Source organism: Salvelinus sp. IW2-2015, linkage group LG31, assembly GCF_002910315.2.
Source record: "Salvelinus sp. IW2-2015 linkage group LG31, ASM291031v2, whole genome shotgun sequence".
NCBI classification, from domain to species: Eukaryota; Metazoa; Chordata; class Actinopteri; order Salmoniformes; family Salmonidae; genus Salvelinus; species Salvelinus sp. IW2-2015.
The window spans coordinates 17,595,342-17,615,157 of record NC_036870.1 but is presented as its reverse complement, the minus strand read 5'-3'; the positions used below and the strand labels follow the sequence as shown (position 1 = coordinate 17,615,157).

Sequence of the window (19,816 nt, the reverse complement as noted above, 5' to 3'; positions counted from 1 at the left end):
CCGATGATGTCATTATGAATGGAGGGGCACCTGTTTTAGCTTATAACCCCACTGACTGGTGTCTGAAATATTGCCTGCCTGAGAGACAGACAGTACTATGCCACAGATACTTGACCGGGACTGATCAGTATAGCTGGATGCACTACAACACACTTGGAGTGGCCCCAAGTAAAACATCATGGCACGGTTGGGACATATCGGACATTAAAGAAAGACCTAGCACTAAACCAGGTAGATTACTGTAGATACCACTTTTATTACAGCCTAAGCCTACTCATGCGATTGGTTGATAATATAGCTTTTATCACAGCCTAAGCCTACACTTGTGGTAATAAAGTAGATATAACTTTATCATAGCCTAAGCCCAGTCTTGTGTTTGAAATACACCCCTACTATGAATAGATAGGGGGTGTTTAGTGCTGTTGCAACACGTTATAAGAAGCCAAAAAGGGAAAATGGATTTAACTTGGCGATGGCAGCTGAGTGCAAGTTGTTTATGTTGGTACAGTAGCCATGATTTTCTGCAATTGTTTCTTTATAGCACCATGGCCCATCCCAAATGGCATCATATTCCCAATGTATTGCACTACTTTTGACCAGGGTTCTGGTCAAAATAGGTTGCCATTTGGGACGTAGCCCATGATAGATTCTACCTCTAATTCCCCTCACAGTTGGGGGGATTCTTCCAACCAGGTCAAGGTCCAAGAGAGAGAAATTGGATCAATGACATTAAACCTGCTACTGTTTATTCAGTGGTCTAGCCATGTACGTAGCAGCCTACAATTTGAGGAGAGGAGCACATTGATGCTATGAGATTCAAACACATACACATGCACACGCACACACAAAGGTTAACTGATTCTTCCAACCAGGTCAAGGTCCAAGAGAGAGAAATTGGATCAATGACATTAAACCTACTACTGTTTATTCAGTGGTGGAGCCATGTACGTAGTTGAGGACAGGAGCATACTGATGCTATGAAATAAAACATACACACACACACACATAGTCAGACACAGACACAATAATATTATTTTTGGAGTAAGTGAAGTCAATATTGTTAAAGCTATAACTGTATGAACGTGCATATTTTCAATTTAGACTACACTACATCATCAGAAGAAAACGTTTTTATGTTAATTTTTGCAGCAGACACAGAGATGTAGGCTAGTAGGGGCGAGGCTTGGTTTGGTTCCTGGCTGACAGGGATTCAAACAACAGCTCTCTGATTCCCCATAGCGATTAATCCGAGCACTGCAGTTGTCAGTAGCTACAGTACGTTTTCCCGGGTCCATGTTGAAGTTTGTCAACCCAGACTTTCTCGCATACTCGCTTCGTCAGGTCATTCCAGGGCACGCGTTGCATCCGTTTGACCCCGCTCGTCCCGCTCGCAGGTAGAAGAAAACCGACTACACCCGCGCGAACTCAGTTGGAGAGGAATGCACCAGTGGAGTGTTGGAAAATAACATTTCTGTTTGCCGACCTGCGTATGAGGTATGTTGCCCCATTTTTATGTTCATTTTTGAAACATCGATATTTCGGTGCAGGGGGAAAAAATGCTGTCGAAAAACGTCCGTTTGTAGACAGACATTCAATAAGTCGCTAGACTGTTCATTCGTCTCTCAATAAGAAACTCACTTTGCCTGACTATTGTTGACTTAGTCAAATTGTTTTTTATAAGCTCTCTTGAGTTGGTGTTTGTTGTTCAGGCTAATGGCGGTCCGATATAAAGGTTTGATAATGTGGCCGGATGTGAAATCATTTTGGGGCAGAATCGGAAGATGAATGTGTGCTTTTCGAACATCCGCTGTGTAGGCTACAGTTTGCATCAGAATTAGGCTACAAGTGCTGCATGTCATTAGCCAGTCAACGAGTATTTATATATGGAGTACTGTTTGTTGCTCGTCTGTCTTCAGACACAGACTAGGGTTTTGTTTAATTCACAAGCGCTGCCCGGAACATCTGGATAGTCTGCCGATAGTCTGCCCCAAATTTGAATACAATTTTGTCACGCAGGCTATTGTCTAAGTAGGCAAAATAAATGTATCGTGCGCTGTGCAGGTGGCCTAGCCTACTGAAAGCATATCAGTCATATTTTGAAGTAGCCAATGTAACTTTAAGATTATTTTGGACTATAATTCTATAAACCTAAATAGGCTATAAAGTGCTGTAATGCGTTTTTATTTCATTGAMGAAAGCGAATTATGAATACACCTCTATAACACTGTGGGTAGTTACAATGTAACAACATTTCGATCGAATGGTTACAGTGTAACGACACGTCGATCTGATAAACATGTACCGCAAACACTTATCATAGTGCCTCTGAATTAAATTGTCCGTCCAGCGTTGCCGTAGATATAATTTCAGGACATGCAATGTATCTGAATTATCCGCTATCATGTATTCTCCCGTTCTAACTGGGGGTATTTCAGGTCAAACGACAGCTTTTGAAACGTTGCGGTGTGAAAATTGAAGTCAATTTGCGAACTGGTGAAGAAGTCAGCAGCTGACCTGACGGTATGAGTAGACTTGCAACACCTACATCGAATAGAAATGCATTAGGATACTTTGTGACACGAGTTCGACCTAATGTAAATTAACCTGGCTGTAGCCATATTGAAAGCACCAAAGCACACCTGCAGTGGATGCCRGATAGCCACTGGATTACGTACATTTAATGTCCAATCGTTTTTGATCTGCCACAGTTCTGTATTCAGGCTATTGAAACTTCGAGTTTGTTAGTTTGACACGGCGTTATAGCAGCCTTTCGGTTGGCCTGTACTATCAGTGGGCTTGCAGGATAACTTCTGATAATATTTTAGCATTATTATTCTATGAATCCTATTAACAACGATAGTTCCAAATGGCACCCTATGCCCTATTTAGTGCACTACTTAGACCAGTGTCCTCTATTTAGTGCACTACTTCTGAACAGACTATTCTCTATTTATGGCACCCTATTCCATATATGTTGCACTACTTTTGGTCAGAGCCCTATTGTTTGTTACATAATTACCTGTCGATTAACCAAATATACAGTACCAGTCAAAAGTTTGGACAAACCTACTCATTCAAGGGTTGTTCTTTATTTTTACTATTTTCTACATTGTAGGATAATAGTGAAGACGTAAAAACTTTGAAATAACACATATGGAATCATGTAGTAACCAATAAAGTGTKAAAAAAAACAAAATGTATTTTATATTTGAGATTCTTCAAAGTAGCCAACCTTTGCCTTGATAACAGCTTTGCACACTCTTGGCATTCTCTCAACCAGCTTCATGAGGAATGCTTTTCCAACAGTCTTGAAGGAGTTCCGACATATGCTGAGCACTTGTTGGCTGCTTTTCCTTCACTCTGCGGTCCAACTCATCCCAAACCATCTCAATTGGGGTGAGGTTGGGTGATTGTGGAAGCCAAGTCATCTGATGCAGCACTCCATCACTCTCCTTCTTGGTAAAATAGCCCTTACACAGCCTGGAGGTGTGTTGGGTCATTGTCCTGTTGAAAAACAAACGATAGTCCCACTAAGTGCATTTGAATTCTAAATAAATCACAGATAGTGTCACCAGCAAAGCACCAGCACACCTCCTCCTCCATGCTTCACGGTGGGAACCACACATACAGAGATCATCCGTTCACCTACTCTCCATGTCACAAAGACACAGCGATTGGAACCAAAAATCTCTTAATGTCCATTGCTCGTGTTTCTTGGCCCAAGCAAATCTCATGTTCTTATTGGTGTCCTTTAGTAGTGGTTTATTTGCAGCAATTCAATGAAGGCCGGATTCACACAGTCTCCTCTGAACAGTTGATGTTGAGATCTGTCTTGAACTCTGTAAAGTATTTATTTGGGCTGCATTTTCTGAGGKTGGTAACTCTAATGAACTTATCCTCTGCAGCAGAGGTTACTCTGGGTCTTTCTTTCCTGTGGCGGTCCTCATGAGAGCCAGTTTTATCATAGCGCTTGATGATTTTGCGACTGCACTTGAAGAAACTTTCAAAGTTCTTGACATTTTCCGGATTGACTGACCTTAATGTCTTAAAGTAATAATGGACTGTCGTTTCTCTTTGCGTATTTGAGCTGTTCTTGCCATAATATGGACTTGGTTTTTTTACCAAATAGGACTATTTTCTGTATACCACCCCTACATTGTCACAACACAACTAATTGGCTCAAACGCATTAAGAAGGAAAGAAATTCCACAAATTAACTTTCAACAAGGCACACCTGTTAATTTAAATGCATTCCAGGTGACTAACTTATGAAGCTGGTTGAGAGAATTCCAAGAGTGTGCAAAGCTGTCATCAAGGCAAAGGGTGGCTACTTTGAAGAATCTAAAATATATTTTGAATCGTTTCCTTATGTGTTATTTCATAGTTTTGATGTCTTCACTATTAGTCTACAATGTAGAAAATAGTAAAAATAAAGAAAAACCCTTGAATGAGTAGGTGTGTCCAAACCTTTGACTGGTACTGTGTGTATCAGTGTAGGCTACTGTAGCCGAAATGTCAAGTGACATTCTGTCTGCTCAGCAAATGGCATCATATTCCCTATTGTGAACTACTATCTTTGACCGGGCTCTTTCCCGGCACACATGGAGCTACTGGATTTGACATAGAGCGAGTCATAACACAACTCATATACCTTTCAACATCATGCAAACAAAACCAGCATCATGCCATGCAGGGTACGTATCAGGTCAAGAATATAGTCCGAATGCCACCACATAACTATGCATTTATAGCATGCTCTTAAACCTTTAAGCAACAAACGCAACCCATCAAACATACTTTGTGGGGATAATAACACAATCTCTCCATTAGCATTTTGTTGTGAACATGTAGTGCAATGCTATGTAGCCAATATTTACCACAGTTTTACCAACGGTTCCCAAATGCCCCCAGGAGACCCAGTTAATATCTCTTCAGATGCTGGTTTTAAAGCCGACTGAGCTTTGATATGTCATGTTCTTTAACAGTTACCGACTTATTTTCCATGTTTGTGGAATGAATGAGCCGGTGGTTTCCTCATTGTGTGCAAGAGTGGAATCAAACAAAAATGAAGAATAATAGCAAAGTTAACATTTCTTGAAACAAAGCACATTGTCTGTTACCTTGTATCATGGTCTTGTGCGTCATGGTCCGGTCCTGTGTTTTAGTGCTTTTTTCTAAATGAGATGTACATTATTATTCTTTTTTTTAACAGATTCTTTAGGGTTAACACACCAATTAACGTTCTAAAAATACTATTATGAGGAGTGTGCAGGTTTTTTTCCTCACTACCATTAGGTAGAGTAACATTCTTAACATCTCTTGGGTCTTCTGATATCTATAATTTGGACCCTTTCCCCATGACCCTCCCTAACCCCTATGCTCTTGTGAATGATGACTGGCATTATGAAGGCCTTATGCAGCCTATATTCCCTTCAACTAAAGGTTGACCTAACTGGTACTGTTACCTCTAGTCTTAAGATGTGCATCATGCTCTCCCTCTAAGATTATGGAGAAGGAAGATCCAATTAACAGAAATTCTGTGTTCTGTGCTTCTTAAATTTCAAATTCCTTTGAAAATGCTTCCTGAATCGGCTCTGATACAGTGGTTTCATTCATAATGTCTATATGGTTCAGATGGCGGGTAAATTCCAGAGTTAGAATCTCATTATGTGATGATGGGTCTTTTGGAGTAGTTGGTCTTCTGTTTCAGACCCTTTATTCATCTTGGTAGGGAATGTCTTTTGTACTTCTCTAGTAGTACAGGTTTTGACCTAAGCTTGAGTCTAAACTTGAACACAAACTAGACATTGAATCTGAACGCAGGGCTTGACATTAACTTTTTTAGCCACTTGGCCTCTGGACAAGTAGGACAGATTTTTTTACCCCTAAAGTTCAAGTCACTTGCCCCCCCCAGTGAAGTGGTCTGTTACATCATGGGCCAAAAAGGTGACTGAAAATTGTGTTGTATGATACAAGGAACCACTTCACAAAATAACATTCATTATTATCACTGGTATTGACAATGGAAAGCTGCTGGTCTCTGATCCCATGTATTATACAGTATCTCCTGCCGTTGTGGCCTTGAGCAAGGCACTTAACCCCCCACAAAGTAAAATACTGCACTGTGGTTCGTCAACCCTCCATCTGGAGAGCTACTGGGTGTTCTGATTTTTTACAATGTGGTGTGTTCCAGCAGGGCTGGAGAAAAAGCCTGCACACCCAGTAGCTCTCCTGMWARCTCCTGGAGGATGGTTGGCCACACTGCAACATTACAATTACAACCAAATACTTTTTATGTCTTTATAAAATAATTCCCTCATTCAATGAACCAGGGATCAAATGGCTAAGGTGTGCAAGGTAGATAACTAAGATGTTTATTTATTTGTAAGGTTAAAATATTCAGTGTTCAGGGGAGATGTTGACAGCATACAGTAGGAGTTAATTGTCAATTAGGCTATTCTAGGAATATTTTTGTAACAGAATTACATGGGCAGTCTTGAATAGAGATGAAGCCTAGCCAATTTTGAGCGCTTGAGAGACAGTTTTACAACCGGAGCATTGGTGCAGCATTGGTTAATTTCATCAACAGTGCACTCATATCAACTGCGTGTCGTCCATTTGTGGTTATACATGAGTGCTGGTGGAAAGTTAGGACAGGACAATGACATTAATACATGCTAATAGCTAAATAGTTAACTAGCGAGATAACCAGCCAAACTACACAACATGTTTTGAATTGGCTCTCCAGTTAGTCTGTTGTATATCATTATTTTACCTGTTGCACAAATGTCTCTCTCTCTCTCCTCTGGCAATGGCCCACTGGCACACGCAGGTGCCTTTTGGGAGGCAGACATAGACTTCCATAGAAAGTAGGAAGAGGACTACTAATGTCACCACAAACCGAGTGTTGGTCCTCTGCTTCTACGGCTGACCTAAGGACAGAACCTGGTTCAATGATCTCTGTTCACATCCTCTTAGGCCTTGTGGTCAGGTCGTGCACTACTATTGACCAGGACTCAAAAGTAGTTAACTATATATGGAATAAGGCCCCATTTGAGATGCAGACTCTGCCACACTCTTTTCCTTTGACTTAATGTGATAACTAACTTCGTAACCGTTATTGGATTTATACGGAGACTTGCATGGTATGCTACCAAGAGGTGGTTTTTTAAATGTCTGCCCTTTCGAACCCTGCATGCGTTGTGTCAGGAGCATTTTGACTGTAACACACCGCTTAGCCTAATCCTGTTTTATTGAAGGGAAAACCGAGATGGAACAAATTGGGTGCTACATGGTTGGTTATTCCCGCTTTGACTACAAAATTCTGGTAACTTTGTCCAAATTCTCAAGCTTTCCAGAAACCCTGTTAGGAAGATTCCGTGAGTCCGGTAATTTCTTACTGTTCAATGCAAGAGCTTAAAAGAACAATATTAGAGCCTACCGAGTGGCGCAGCGGTCTAAGGCACTGCATTGCAGTGCTTGAGGCGTCACAACAGACTCGGGTTTGATCCCAGGACCGGGAGACCTATGAGATGGTGCACAATTGGTCCAGCGTTGTCCGGGTTACGGGAGGGTTTGGCTGGCCAGGATGTCCTTGTCCCATTGGACTCTAGCAACTCCTTGTGGTGGGCCGGGCGCCTGCACGCTGACTTAGGTCGCCAGTTGTACAGTGTTTCCTCCGACACATTGGTGCGGCTGGCTTCTGGGTTAAGCGAGCAGTGTGTCAAGAAGCAGTGCGGCTTGGCAGGGTCGTGTTTCGGAGGACGCATGGCTCTCGACCTTTGCCTCTCTCGTGTCCTTACGGGAGTTGCAGTCGATGGGACAAGACTGTAACTATCAAGTGGATATCAGGAKATTTTGGGGAAAAGTACTACAAAAAYWAWATATATAAAAGAAATATACAAAATAAAACAATATTAGTATTGAATCATGGTTGTGATGATTGATTGTGTAGATTTTAATGCATTAATGTTGCGGAAATTGCTTGATTTGATTGAGTGTGGGGGTGATTGTTTGATTTGAAAGGTTGAGTAGACACTGTCAGCATGTAGATACAGCACTGTGTATAGGAAAGTTGTCAGTGTTGATCTTTCACTGTGCTAAATAGCTCAAGCTGAGTCCCAAATGGCACCCTATTCCCTATATAGTGCACTACTTTTGACAAGTCCTATGGGACACTGTGGTACCTTAAGTCACACACGTGGTACGCCGAAAGGGAGAAGGTTTACCAGACAAAATACCKGTTTTCTTATATCTTCCAGAGGTTTTTAAAAAGCACATATTTTAAAAGCTATGATTCATTTTAATGGCACAGCCAAGTTCAAACATACAACTCCTGCACAGTTGAATAACTAAAATATTAGCACCCTTGTATTCCCATCCCATTAAAGCATACTGTGTCTGTGTCCCAAATGGCAGCCTATTACCTATGTAGTGCAATATATAGTATCTCCGTACAGTATGTCCTCAACTAATGATTGATAATGATTGTTATGTGTCTGTCTGTCCATGCATTCTCCATCCTGATCTATTCCATGTTAGACCAGTCACTCTTCATGAAAGTCTTAGTCACCAGTTTCTTTCTCTGACTTGTAGTCTCACCCTACACACACAAACATTTCATGGGCTATTACACGTCAGACAAGACTCAAATGTTCCACTCTGAGTCCCGAGGCCTGGGGCCTGAATTTTGCTTTCTCCATGTCAATAATCAGTGGATGGATATCATGCCTAGGGAAACACAGCGTTCCCAAATACACCCTGCTCCATGCCACCTCAGAGTTGTTGTAAGGGCTCAATATCTTCCCTATAGATCTGCTCAGACCTGGGTTCAAATACTATTTGTTTTCTTTCAAATACTTAACAATCTTGCCTGGTGCTATAGAACCTATGGAATAGTCTGAAAAGTGCAGACCCACACAAACCCCCCATGGGCCCTGGTCAAAAAATGTAAAGTTATAAAAGACCTGTAGGGCTCTGGTCAAAAATAGTGCACTATATTGGGAATAGGATACCATTTGTGACGTATCCGTTACAGTACCATATCTGACTCACTCTCTTTGTTTTGGTCCTCGTCTGTGGCTTTGAGGCAAATAAAGAGAGGGATCGAAGTAGACAGAGAGGTGATCCTTAGCTGATTGACTGCSAGGGTGCGTTCATTTTAGCTCGCTAGCTCAGCGCCCTTGGTGTATGGGCAGAGTTTTCCAGAGGTGTGGACTCCAGTCACAAATTTGGTGACTAGAGACTCACTTGAAACCAATGAAATGGTCTTAAATGTGCGAGCTAGGATTTGAAATTTTCTGGCCAGGTTTTGTAACTTTTTGTCACTCATTTTGTGACACAGGCTCCGTGGATATCTCAGTATCATATTTGCAAAACAACAGATTGGCTAGTGAAATGCACACTTGGCCCTCTAAATGGACCAGGGAACTGTCAATCAACACAGGTCGGGTGAGCTAGCCCAGTGAGAAGGTTTTGGGGGATTGCAAATGTGAAACTGAATCGGGAAAATATTTTCGGGGTGGAGACAAGCACAAAGACAGGTGAAACGGATCAGGGTGTGACAACCTACCTACATTAATATTATCCATATAAAGTAACGTTCAGCAATGTGTTACGGACTCATCTTTGTCACAACAATAGGCTACCTGGTGATTTCATTGATCATTTTCATATTTCAGATAGGCCTAGTTTGGGAAGGTAGGCCTTATGATCCTGCTTGGTCTGGTCTCCAAAGAAGTGACAATGTGACATGATATCCCTATTTGATATTGACTGCTAACATGAATGACTTTCAGCTCAAAATGCAGGCGTAAAATGCAGTTTATTTCTGTACCTTGTGTTCTGAAAATGCTGTAATGACAGGCTACATTTGCGCAGCAGTTGTGTGCACGTGCATGTGCGTGCGCAGGTGTCGCAAGCTTTGAACCACTCCTTTTTGAAAGTTGTGGGTCAAAAAGGTTGAAAACCACTGAGCTAGCGAACAGATTGCTGTACACCAATAGGATCGGGTGAAGCGCAAATGTCAAATTGTAGGGAGAGAGCAGTGGTGAAAAAAGTACTCAATTGTCATACTTGAGTAAAAGTAAAGATACCTTAATAGAAAATGACTCAAGTAAAAGTGAAAGTCACCCAGTAAAATACTACTTGTATAACGTCTAAAAGTATTTGGTTTTAAATATACTTAAGTATCAAAAGTAAAAGTATAAATCATTTTAAAAATCCTTATATTAAGCAAGCTAAACGGCATAATTTTTTATTTTATGTTTATTGGTGGATAGCCAGGGGTACACTCCAACACTCAGACATCATTTCCAAACCAAGCATTTGTGTTTAAATAGTCTGCTAGATCGGAGGCAGTAGGGTTGACCCGGGATGTTCTCTTGGTAAGTGTGTGAATTGGACAATTTTCCTGTCAAAATGTAACGAGTACTTTTGGGTGTCAGGGAAAATGTATGGAGTAAAAAGTACATTATTTTCTTTAGGAATGRAGTGAAGTAAAAGTAAAAGTTGGCAAAAATATAAATAGTAAAGTAAAGTACAGATACCCCAAAAAACTGCTTAAGTAGTACTGTAAAGTATTTTTACTTAAATACTATACACCACTGGGAAAGAGGATTGCCATAAATGAATATGTAACTCCAAAAATTGTTTGMTGATCAAGAATATGAACCGTTTACTTTGTAAGCTCACCGGCAAAAGGGCATTAAGCAGCAATTACTAGCATAGGCCTAATGGTCTTTTGGTATGTAAAAATTGCTTGAAATTGATAATTTACTTGTGAAGCTTGCATTTGGAATTTAATGTTCAAATGAATTATTACATAATCAAAATGTGTGGTCGACAAAATAATAAAAAGGGCTGTCTGGTAGCCTCAATAAATAGACWAATATTTGTAGTTCAKCAAGTCATTACCTGTCTAGATTTGATTTTTTACCTGACTTGAAAAAACGTTTGACTCGACTCGACTTGCTGTTAGAATGCACGACATGGACTTGACTCGAGACTCAACCCGTTCTACTTGGGAATCGACTTGAGACTTAGACCTTGAGACTTGCTTGTGACTCGAATAATAGGACCAATGAGAGCTAAAATGAACTAACCACCTTCTACATCTCTCTCTCTCCTTCCATCACTGACCGGCTGGCTGGCTGCAAGCTGTGCCGTGTTCTAACTGTTTTGACTGTGTTCAGGCCAGCACGATAATGCCAACTTGGAATGGTATTGCACTTTAGCGAAATTTAACATAGAGGCTGGATTCAAACAAACAGAGATAAGTTACCTGTGCTCTGCGTTTGACTTTTTAACCCCCTTTTTTTCGCCCCAATTTCGTCCATCGCTGCAACTCCCCTACGAACTCAGGAGAGGCGAGGGTCGAGAGCCATGCGTCTTCCAAAACACAACCCTGTCAAGTCGCACTGCTTCTTGACACAGTGCACCAATGTGTTGGAGGAAACACCGTCCAGCTGGCGACCGAAGTCAGCTTGCAGGCGCCCGGCCCCTCACAAGGAGTCGCTAGAGCGCGATGGGACAAGGAAATCCCAGCCGGCCAAACCCTCCCCTGGGCCAATTCTGCACCACCTCATGGGTCTCCTGGTCACGACCGGTTATGACACAGCCTGGGATCGAACCCGGGGCTGTAGTGACACCTCAAGACTGCTGCACCGCTCGGGAGGCCCTGCGTTTGACTTTTAAAGGTGATTTCTGCTCCAGCTGACATTGGCATCGTTTTCAGGAAACAGGAAATTGCCTTTAAAAGTCAATCGCTGTGTGCAGGTCGTTAAATCTGTGCTGGTTTGAATCCTGGCCTAAACTTTAACCTACCGTATGATGATCCTGCAATCAGAGCAGAGGTACTTGTTGGGCTATGGGTCCTGTTTAAAAGTAGTGCACTATATAGGGAATAGGGTGTCATTTGGGACGTTGCCACTAAATACAAACCACTCCTGGCTGCAAATCCTTTGTATGTGTTCCTGTGAGGTGAAGGAAGGGAATTGGACAGGTCAGGTAGATACAGGTTGTTTACTCCTGCTGATTCAGCACATCTCCACAGAGGCTGGTTGTTTTTTCCTAAACGTTCCTATAGGGGTGTTTATGAATGTTGCAGAAAATAGACATTGTGCAGATGGCAAACAGACAGGCAGGCAGGCAGGCCGCTACAGGTAGCATCAGGTTAGTATGTTAGGAAGGATGAGCCCCCAGAATGCTCCACAAGGAGTTGTACCTGATCTGTCTCCTCTCTGGGAGATGTCTCCTGATGTGCCACAGACCTGGGTTCAAATACTATTTGAAATATTTTATATGCTTTCAACGTTTGCACTAGTCTGGCTGTAGTGGCAGGTCTGCACTCTATTCTATCAGATCCATTGCACCAGGCAAGCTCAATCAAGCCTAGATAAAGTATTTAAAATGATTTAGAATAATATTTGAACCCATGTGGCTAGAGGCCCTGGGAGGGTTTGGATAGCATACAGCAGGGAAGGCAAGCCACACTTTGGCAGAGACAAGATGTTTTAAAGAATTAATGTTTGTCTGTTTTGACTGAACGGCATAGTTTAATGGCTGTCAGTTTCTGCACGGACAGAGCTGCCAACCGGTGACTGATGACGCAGCAAACAGCAAACCCATGCCTGGTGCTGTATAGAATAGAACACACACACACAGAGCAGAACACAGCTGTATGAGGAGAGGACTGTATGAGACTGTATGAGAATGACGACTTGTGAAATTATATGAAATTGTCTTGTGTTCCTGTGATGTGGTGTGTGTGTGGTGGTGGTGGTGGGGGGYGGGGGGGGGGGYGGGTGTACAAGCCGTTACTTCTCGATCCAGGACATAATGGGCAGCTTGGCAGCAGTGTCTCTGGCCTCTTGACTACCAACATCAGCACCAAGTTTACGCCCCAAATGGCACCCTATTCCCAAATGGGCCCATAGGGCTACGTCAAAAGTAGTGCACTAAGTAGAGAATAGGGTGCTATTTGGGACACAACCCGAGCATCTGCAATGCATTAGCACAAGCTCAGATAGTCAGCCCAGCATGTGTTCAGGAACATCTTAATGATTCTTATGATTTATCAAGATCACAGAAAAATGCTAAAGAGAGAGATTTGCCCATACATTGACACAAATCAAGCATTTTTTTTCATCTTCTTTCTGCAAATCTGGTACATGGGGTGGGAGAGGTYGGATCTTAATTTGATGACCCTGTTGCAGGAAATGTAAAACTTGTAGTGTGAGGTTTAAAAAACCTTCTGWTGTTTGTAATTTCCACTTTCAAATGTCTGAATTAAATTTTCCCTTACGAAAAATGTATCGGCCCCAACAATTTTTTTTATTAATTATAATCCACATAATGATTCACATTTCCTGTTGCTGCAAAAATATATATAATGCTGTAGCAAACTGGCTCAAATTAAGATCCTACATCTGTATTGAGGCGAGGCCTTGTTAAATGAACTGGTAAGACCTGTTTCGCACTTGAGAAAGTATTCACACCCCTGGACTTTTTCCACATTTTGTTGAGTTATAGCCTGAATTTAATTTAATTAATTAAATTGAGATGTTGTATCAATGGCCTATACTGTACACACAATACCCCATAATGTCAAAGTGGTATTATGTTTTTACACATTTTACAAATTCATTAAAAATGAAAGCTGAAATGTCTTGAGTCAATAGGTATTCAACCCCTTTGTTATGGCAAGCCTAAATAAGTTAAGGGGTAAACATTTGCTTAACAAGTCATAAATACAGTTGAAGTTGGAAGTTTACATACACTTAGGTTGGAGTCATTAAAACTCGTATTTCAACCACTGCACACATTTCTTGTTAACAAACTATAGTTTTGGCAAGTCGGTTAGGACATCTACTTTGTGCATGACACAAGTAACTTTTCCAACAATTGTTTACAGAGAGATTATTTCACTTATAATTCACTGTATCACAATTCCAGTGGGTCAGAAGTTTACATACATAAGTTGACTGTGCCTTTAAACAGCTTGGAAAATTCCAGAAAATGATGTCATGGCTTTAGAAGCTTCTGATAGGCTAATTGACATAAATTTTAGTCAATTGCAGGTGTACCTGTGGAGTATTTCAAGGCTACTTCAAACTCAGTGCTCTTTGCTTGGACATCATGGGGAAAATCAAAAGTAGCAATCCAGCAAGCTCAGGGCATCAAAAAATAAACTTGTAGACCCCCACAAGTCTGGTTCATCCTGGAGCAATTTCCACACCTGAAGGTACCGCGTTTCGTCGTACAAACAATAGTACGCAGTAATAAACACCATGGGACCATGCACCCGTCATACTCAGGAAGGAGACACCGTTCTGTCTCCTAGAGATGAACGGACTTTGGTGCGAAAAGTGCAAATTAAATCCAGAACAACAGCCAGGACTTGTGACGATGCTGGAGGAAACAGGTGACAAAGTATCTATATCCACAGTAAAACGAGTCCTATATTGGCATAACCTGAAAGGCCGCTCAGTAAGGAAGAAGCCACTTGCTCCAAAACCACATAAAAAAGCCAAGACTAAACGGTTTGCAACTGCACATGGGAGACAAAGATCGTACTTTTTGGAGAAATGTCCTCGGTGCTGATGAAACAAAATAGAACTGTTTGGCCATAATGACCATCGTTGATGTTGGAGGAAGAAGGGGGAGGCTTGCAAGCCGAAGAACACATCCGTAACGCGTGAAACTGGGGTGGCAGCATCATGCTGTGGGGGTGCTTTGGCTGCAGTAGGGACTGGTGCACTTCACAAAATAGATGGCATCATGAGGGAGGAAAATTATGTGGATATATTGAAGCAACATCTCAAGACATCAGTCAGGAAGTTCAATCTTGGTCGCAAATGGGTCTCCCAAATGGACAATGACCCCAATTATACATCCAAAGTTGTGGCAAAATGGCCTAAGGACAACAAAGTCAAGGTATTGGAGTGGTCATRACTTAGCCCTGACCTCAATCCAATAGAAGATTTGTGGGCAGAACTGAAAAAGCGTGTGCGAGCAAGGAGGCCTACAAACCCGACTCAGTTACACCAGCTCTATCAGGAGGAATGGGCCAAAATTCACCCAACTTGTTGTTTGAAGCTTGTGGAAGGCTACCCGAAATGTTTGACCCAAGTTAAACAATTTAATGGCAATGCTARCAAATACTAATTGAGTGTATGTAAACTTATGACCCTCTGGGAATGTGATGAAAGAAGTKCAAGCTTAAATAAATCTTTCTCTCTACTACTATTCTGACATTTCACATTCTTAAAATAAAGTGGTGATCCTAACTGACCTAAGACAGGGAATTGTTACTAGATTAAATGTCAGGAATTGTGAAAAACTGAGTTTAAATGTAGTTGGCTAAGTTGTATGTAAACTTCCGACTTCAACTGTAAGTTGCATGGACTCACTTTGTGTGCAACAATAGTCTTTAAAATCATTTTTGAATGACTACCTCATCTCTGTACCGATCACATATAATTATCTGGAACGTCCTTCAGTCGAGCATTGAATTTCAAATACAGATTCAACCACAAAGACCAGGGAGGTTTTCTAATGCTTTCCCAAGAAGCTTCTGTAGATGGGTCAAATCTACCAATTTGGTAGATGGGTCAAATAAAAAAAGGCAGACATTGAATATCCCTTTGAGCATGGTGAAGTTATTAATTACACTTTGGGTGGTGCATCAATACACCCAGTCACTACAAAGATACCAGCGTCCTTCCTAATGAAGTAGCTGGAGAGGAAGGAAACCGCTCAGGGATTTCACTATGAGGCCAATGGTGACTTTAAAACAGTTAATTAGCTTAATGGCTGTGATAGGAAAAAACTGAGGATGTAGTTACTCCACAATACTAACCTAAATGATGTAGTTACTCCACAATACTAACCTAAATGACAGAGTGAATTGAAGGAAGTCGGTACATAATAAAAATATTCCAAATCATACATCCTGTTTGCAATAAGCCACTAATGTAAAACTGCAACAAATTTGGCAATAAATGACCTTTATGTCCTGAATGCAAAGCATTATGTTTGGGGCATATCCAGTTTAATTCTCCTTTCCAACAGACACTGGGAGACAAATTCCCCTTTCAGCAGGGCATTAACCTAAAACAGGCCAAATATACACTGGAGTTGCTTACCAATACAACATTGAACTCCATGGAGTGTATCACTCTCTTGAGGGTTAAGATAACTCCCAGTAAAGTCAATTTAACCCATTTTTTTTTTGTGATTTKAACTATTCTTGATTTACTGTGCACCCGTTTGCTATTATACAGCTCTAGAATTTTTGCTGTTCAGCAGTTTCTGTGGGTGTCCAAAAACACTTGGCTGCATCCCAAATGGCATCCTATTCCATATATAGTGTACTACTTTGTCCATAGGGAATAGTGTCCRATTTGGGATGCAGCTATGGACTCCATACTACAGTACAAAATGGAACTCTGAGCTAAATTCCATCTGCTRATTGGCTGGATGAACTGCAGGGTGAAGTAAACTGATTGGCTGACCGGGTTCTACTCGCAGCTGTCAGAAGCAACTGTTTTGCAACCAGAGAGTGTAGAGACAGTAAAGATCCTTGCAACAACAGTGGTCAATGCTGTCTGGAAAAGCTCTCTTTCTGCAATGCTTGGCTACCTATTCTGCAAATTGCAGACCTGGGTTTAAATACTATTTTAACTAATTWAAAATTCTTAAGCTGTACTTGATGGAGTTTGCCTGGTACAAAGTAACACAAGTAGCACAATTAAGGGTGGCAGGTAGCCTGGTGGTTAAGAGCGTAGGGCCAGTAACCCGAAAGGTCACTGGTTTGAATCCCTGAGCCGGCAAGGTGGAAAAATCTGCTGTATTGCCCTTGAGCAAGGCAGTTAACCCCAACAACAACTCCTCCCAGGGCACCGAGGATGTTGATTAAGGCAGTCCCCTACACCTCTCTGATTCAGAGGGGTTGGGTTAAATGCAAAAGACACATTTCAGTTGAATGCATTCAGTTGTGCAAATGACTAGGTATCCCTCCTTTCCCTTTCCCCAGTAGAATAGTCAAAAAATGGTAAGCACTGCCCATCTTGCAACCCCAAAAACACACAAACGCTCAGTGTATTTGAAATATCTCAAATAAGGATTGAACCCAGGTCTGCTATGCACATTGCACATACTGTACTCTGAGATGAATGCATTAAAATGTCCTGAGGGACACATACTGTACTCTGAGATTAATTGTCAGGACCCGGTGTGAGAAACAGTCACTAATAGTCGGCAGAACCCAGAAGATGAGGCAGACACAGCAGTACTAGAGACGGTGGTTTAATCAAGGTAAAAGATCTTCAYGCAAAAATATAAATCCACAACGTCAAAAGTAAAGCCAAGAGAAAAAATGGATATCCTCCAAAATACAAAGAAAATCCACAAAGTGGTAAGAACAGCAGGGAAAAAAACAAACCTCAAAAGACTAATCAAAAATAAACAAGAAAAAAACCAGAGAACCTCTGGAAAATCCAACAAGAGAAATATATGTTCACAGCATGGCTGGGGCTGGGTGCTAACATACAAACACAGCGCAAAGAACTGAGGAACACAAAGGGATTAAATACCTACAAGGAAATGACACACAGGTGCAAATAATAATTAGAACAAMGGAAAAACAAAAGGTTCAAAAAAGGCGCAATGGGGGCATCTAGTGACCAAAWACCTGAACAATCCTGGCCAAATCCTGACATTACTGTATTCAAATGTCCTGAGGGACACATACTGTACTCTGAGATTAATGTATTCAAATGTCCTGAGGGACACATACTGTACTCTGAGATGAATGCATTAAAATGTCCTGAGGGCCACATACTGTACTCTGAAAATGAATGCATTAAAATGTCCTGAGGGCCACATACTGTACTCTGAGATGAATGCATTAAAATGTCCTGAGGGCCACATACTGTACTCTGAGATGAATGCATTAAAATGTCCTGAGGGACATATATTTCAAGAGGAGTTCTGAAGTGAGAACCAAATGTCCCGCCCACTGTCTGAATCTTCCCACTCACGACTTTGGCTTCCCTTTCCTCCCCATTAGAGAAAGTGAGAAATCTATAGCCAAAACATCAACCACAGCTTGTTGTTAAACTATGTGATATCCAGTACCAGTCAAAAGTTTGGACACACCAACTCATTCAAGGGGTTTTCTTTATTTTTACTATTTTCTACATTGTAGAAAATTAGTGAAGACATCAAAACTATGAAATAACACATATGGAATCATGTAGTAACCAATAAAGTGTTAAACAAATCAAAATTAATTTTTTATTTTGCCTTGATGACAGCTTGGCATTCTCTAAACCAGTTTCACGAGGAATGCTTTTCAAACAGTTCTGAGCACTTGTTGGGTGCTTTTGCTTCAACTCATCCCAAAACATCTCAATTGGGTTGAGGCTGGGTGATTGTGGAGGTTAGTTAATCTGATGCAGCACCCCATCAATCTCCTTCTTGGTCAAATAGCCCTTACACAGCCTGGAGGTGTGTTTTGGGTCATTGTCCTGTTGAAAAACAAATGATAGTCCCACTAAGCGCAAACCAGATGGYATGGCGTATCGCTGCAGAATGCTGTGGTAGCCATGCTGGTTAAGTGTGCCTTGAATTCTAAATAAATCACTGACAGTGTCACCAGCAAAGCACKGCCACACCATCACACCTCCTCCTCCATGCTTCACGGTTAGAACCACACATGGTGAGATCATCCGTTCACTTACTCTGCATCTCACAAAGACACAGTGGTTGGAACCATAAATCTAAAATTTGGACTCATCAGACCAAAAGACAGATTTCCACCGGTCTAATGTCCATTGCTCGTGTTTCTTGGCCCAAGCAAGTCTCTTCTTCTTATTGGTGTCCTTTTGTAGTGGTTTCTTTGCAGCAATTCGACCATGAAGGTCTGATTTACAGTCTCCTCTGAACAGTTGATGTTGAGATGTGTATTTTACTCTTGAAGCATTTATTTGGGCTGCAATTTCTGAGGCTGATAACTCTAATGAACTTATCCTCTGCAGCAGAGGTAACTCTGGGTCTTCCTTTCCTGTGGCGGTCATCATGAGGGCCAGTTTCATCATATGATGTTTTTTTTCGACTGCACTTGAAGAAACTTTAAAAGTTCTTGAAATGTTCCGCATTGACTAACCTTCATGTATTAAAGTAATGATGGATACTAACCGTAACTTGTCACAACACAACTGATTGGCACAAACGCATTAATAAGAAGGAAAGAAATTCCACAAATTAACTTTTAACAAGGCACACCTGTTAAGGTGTGAGGTGTAAGGTGACGACCTCATGAAGCTGGTTGAGAGAATGCCAAGCTGTCATCTAGGCAAAGGGTGGCTACTTTGAAGAATCTCAAATATAAAATATACTTTGATTTGTTTAACACTTTTTTTGGTTACTACATGATTCCATATGTGTTATTTCATAGTTTTGATATCTTCACTATTATTCTACAATGTAGAAAATAGTAAAAACAAAGAAAAGCCCTTCAATGAGCAGGTGTGTCCAAACTTTGCTACTGTATGTTTTAAGGGAGATGGCGGTAAGGTAGCCTAGTGGTTAAGAGCATTGGGCCAGGAAAAGGAAGGTCGCTTGTTTGAATTGCAGAGCTGACTAGGTGAAAAATCTGGTCGTCAATGTAAGTAACGTAATTAAAAAATCCCCATCAATGTGTGTATGTACTGCATGGGTAGTCTTAGACGTGCATGGGGATGTTTTAGAGTCCTGTGTTGAGAGAGAGAGAGAGAGAGAGTGACAGAAAGAGAGAGAGAGAGAGAGAGAGAGA

General features: G+C 41.3%; 1 long non-coding RNA gene across 1 annotated transcript in view; it reads left to right on the top strand.

Moving 5' to 3' along the window:
* Window positions 1-976: 976 nt before the first annotated feature.
* The window catches only part of LOC139023394 (uncharacterized), a 121,905-nt gene continuing 103,065 nt past the window's right edge, over window positions 977-19,816 (top strand). Inside the window, exon 1 of the long non-coding RNA XR_011474518.1 lies at window positions 977-1,494. This is a non-coding gene — a long non-coding RNA (uncharacterized lncRNA). The remainder of the gene's footprint in view (window positions 1,495-19,816) is intronic.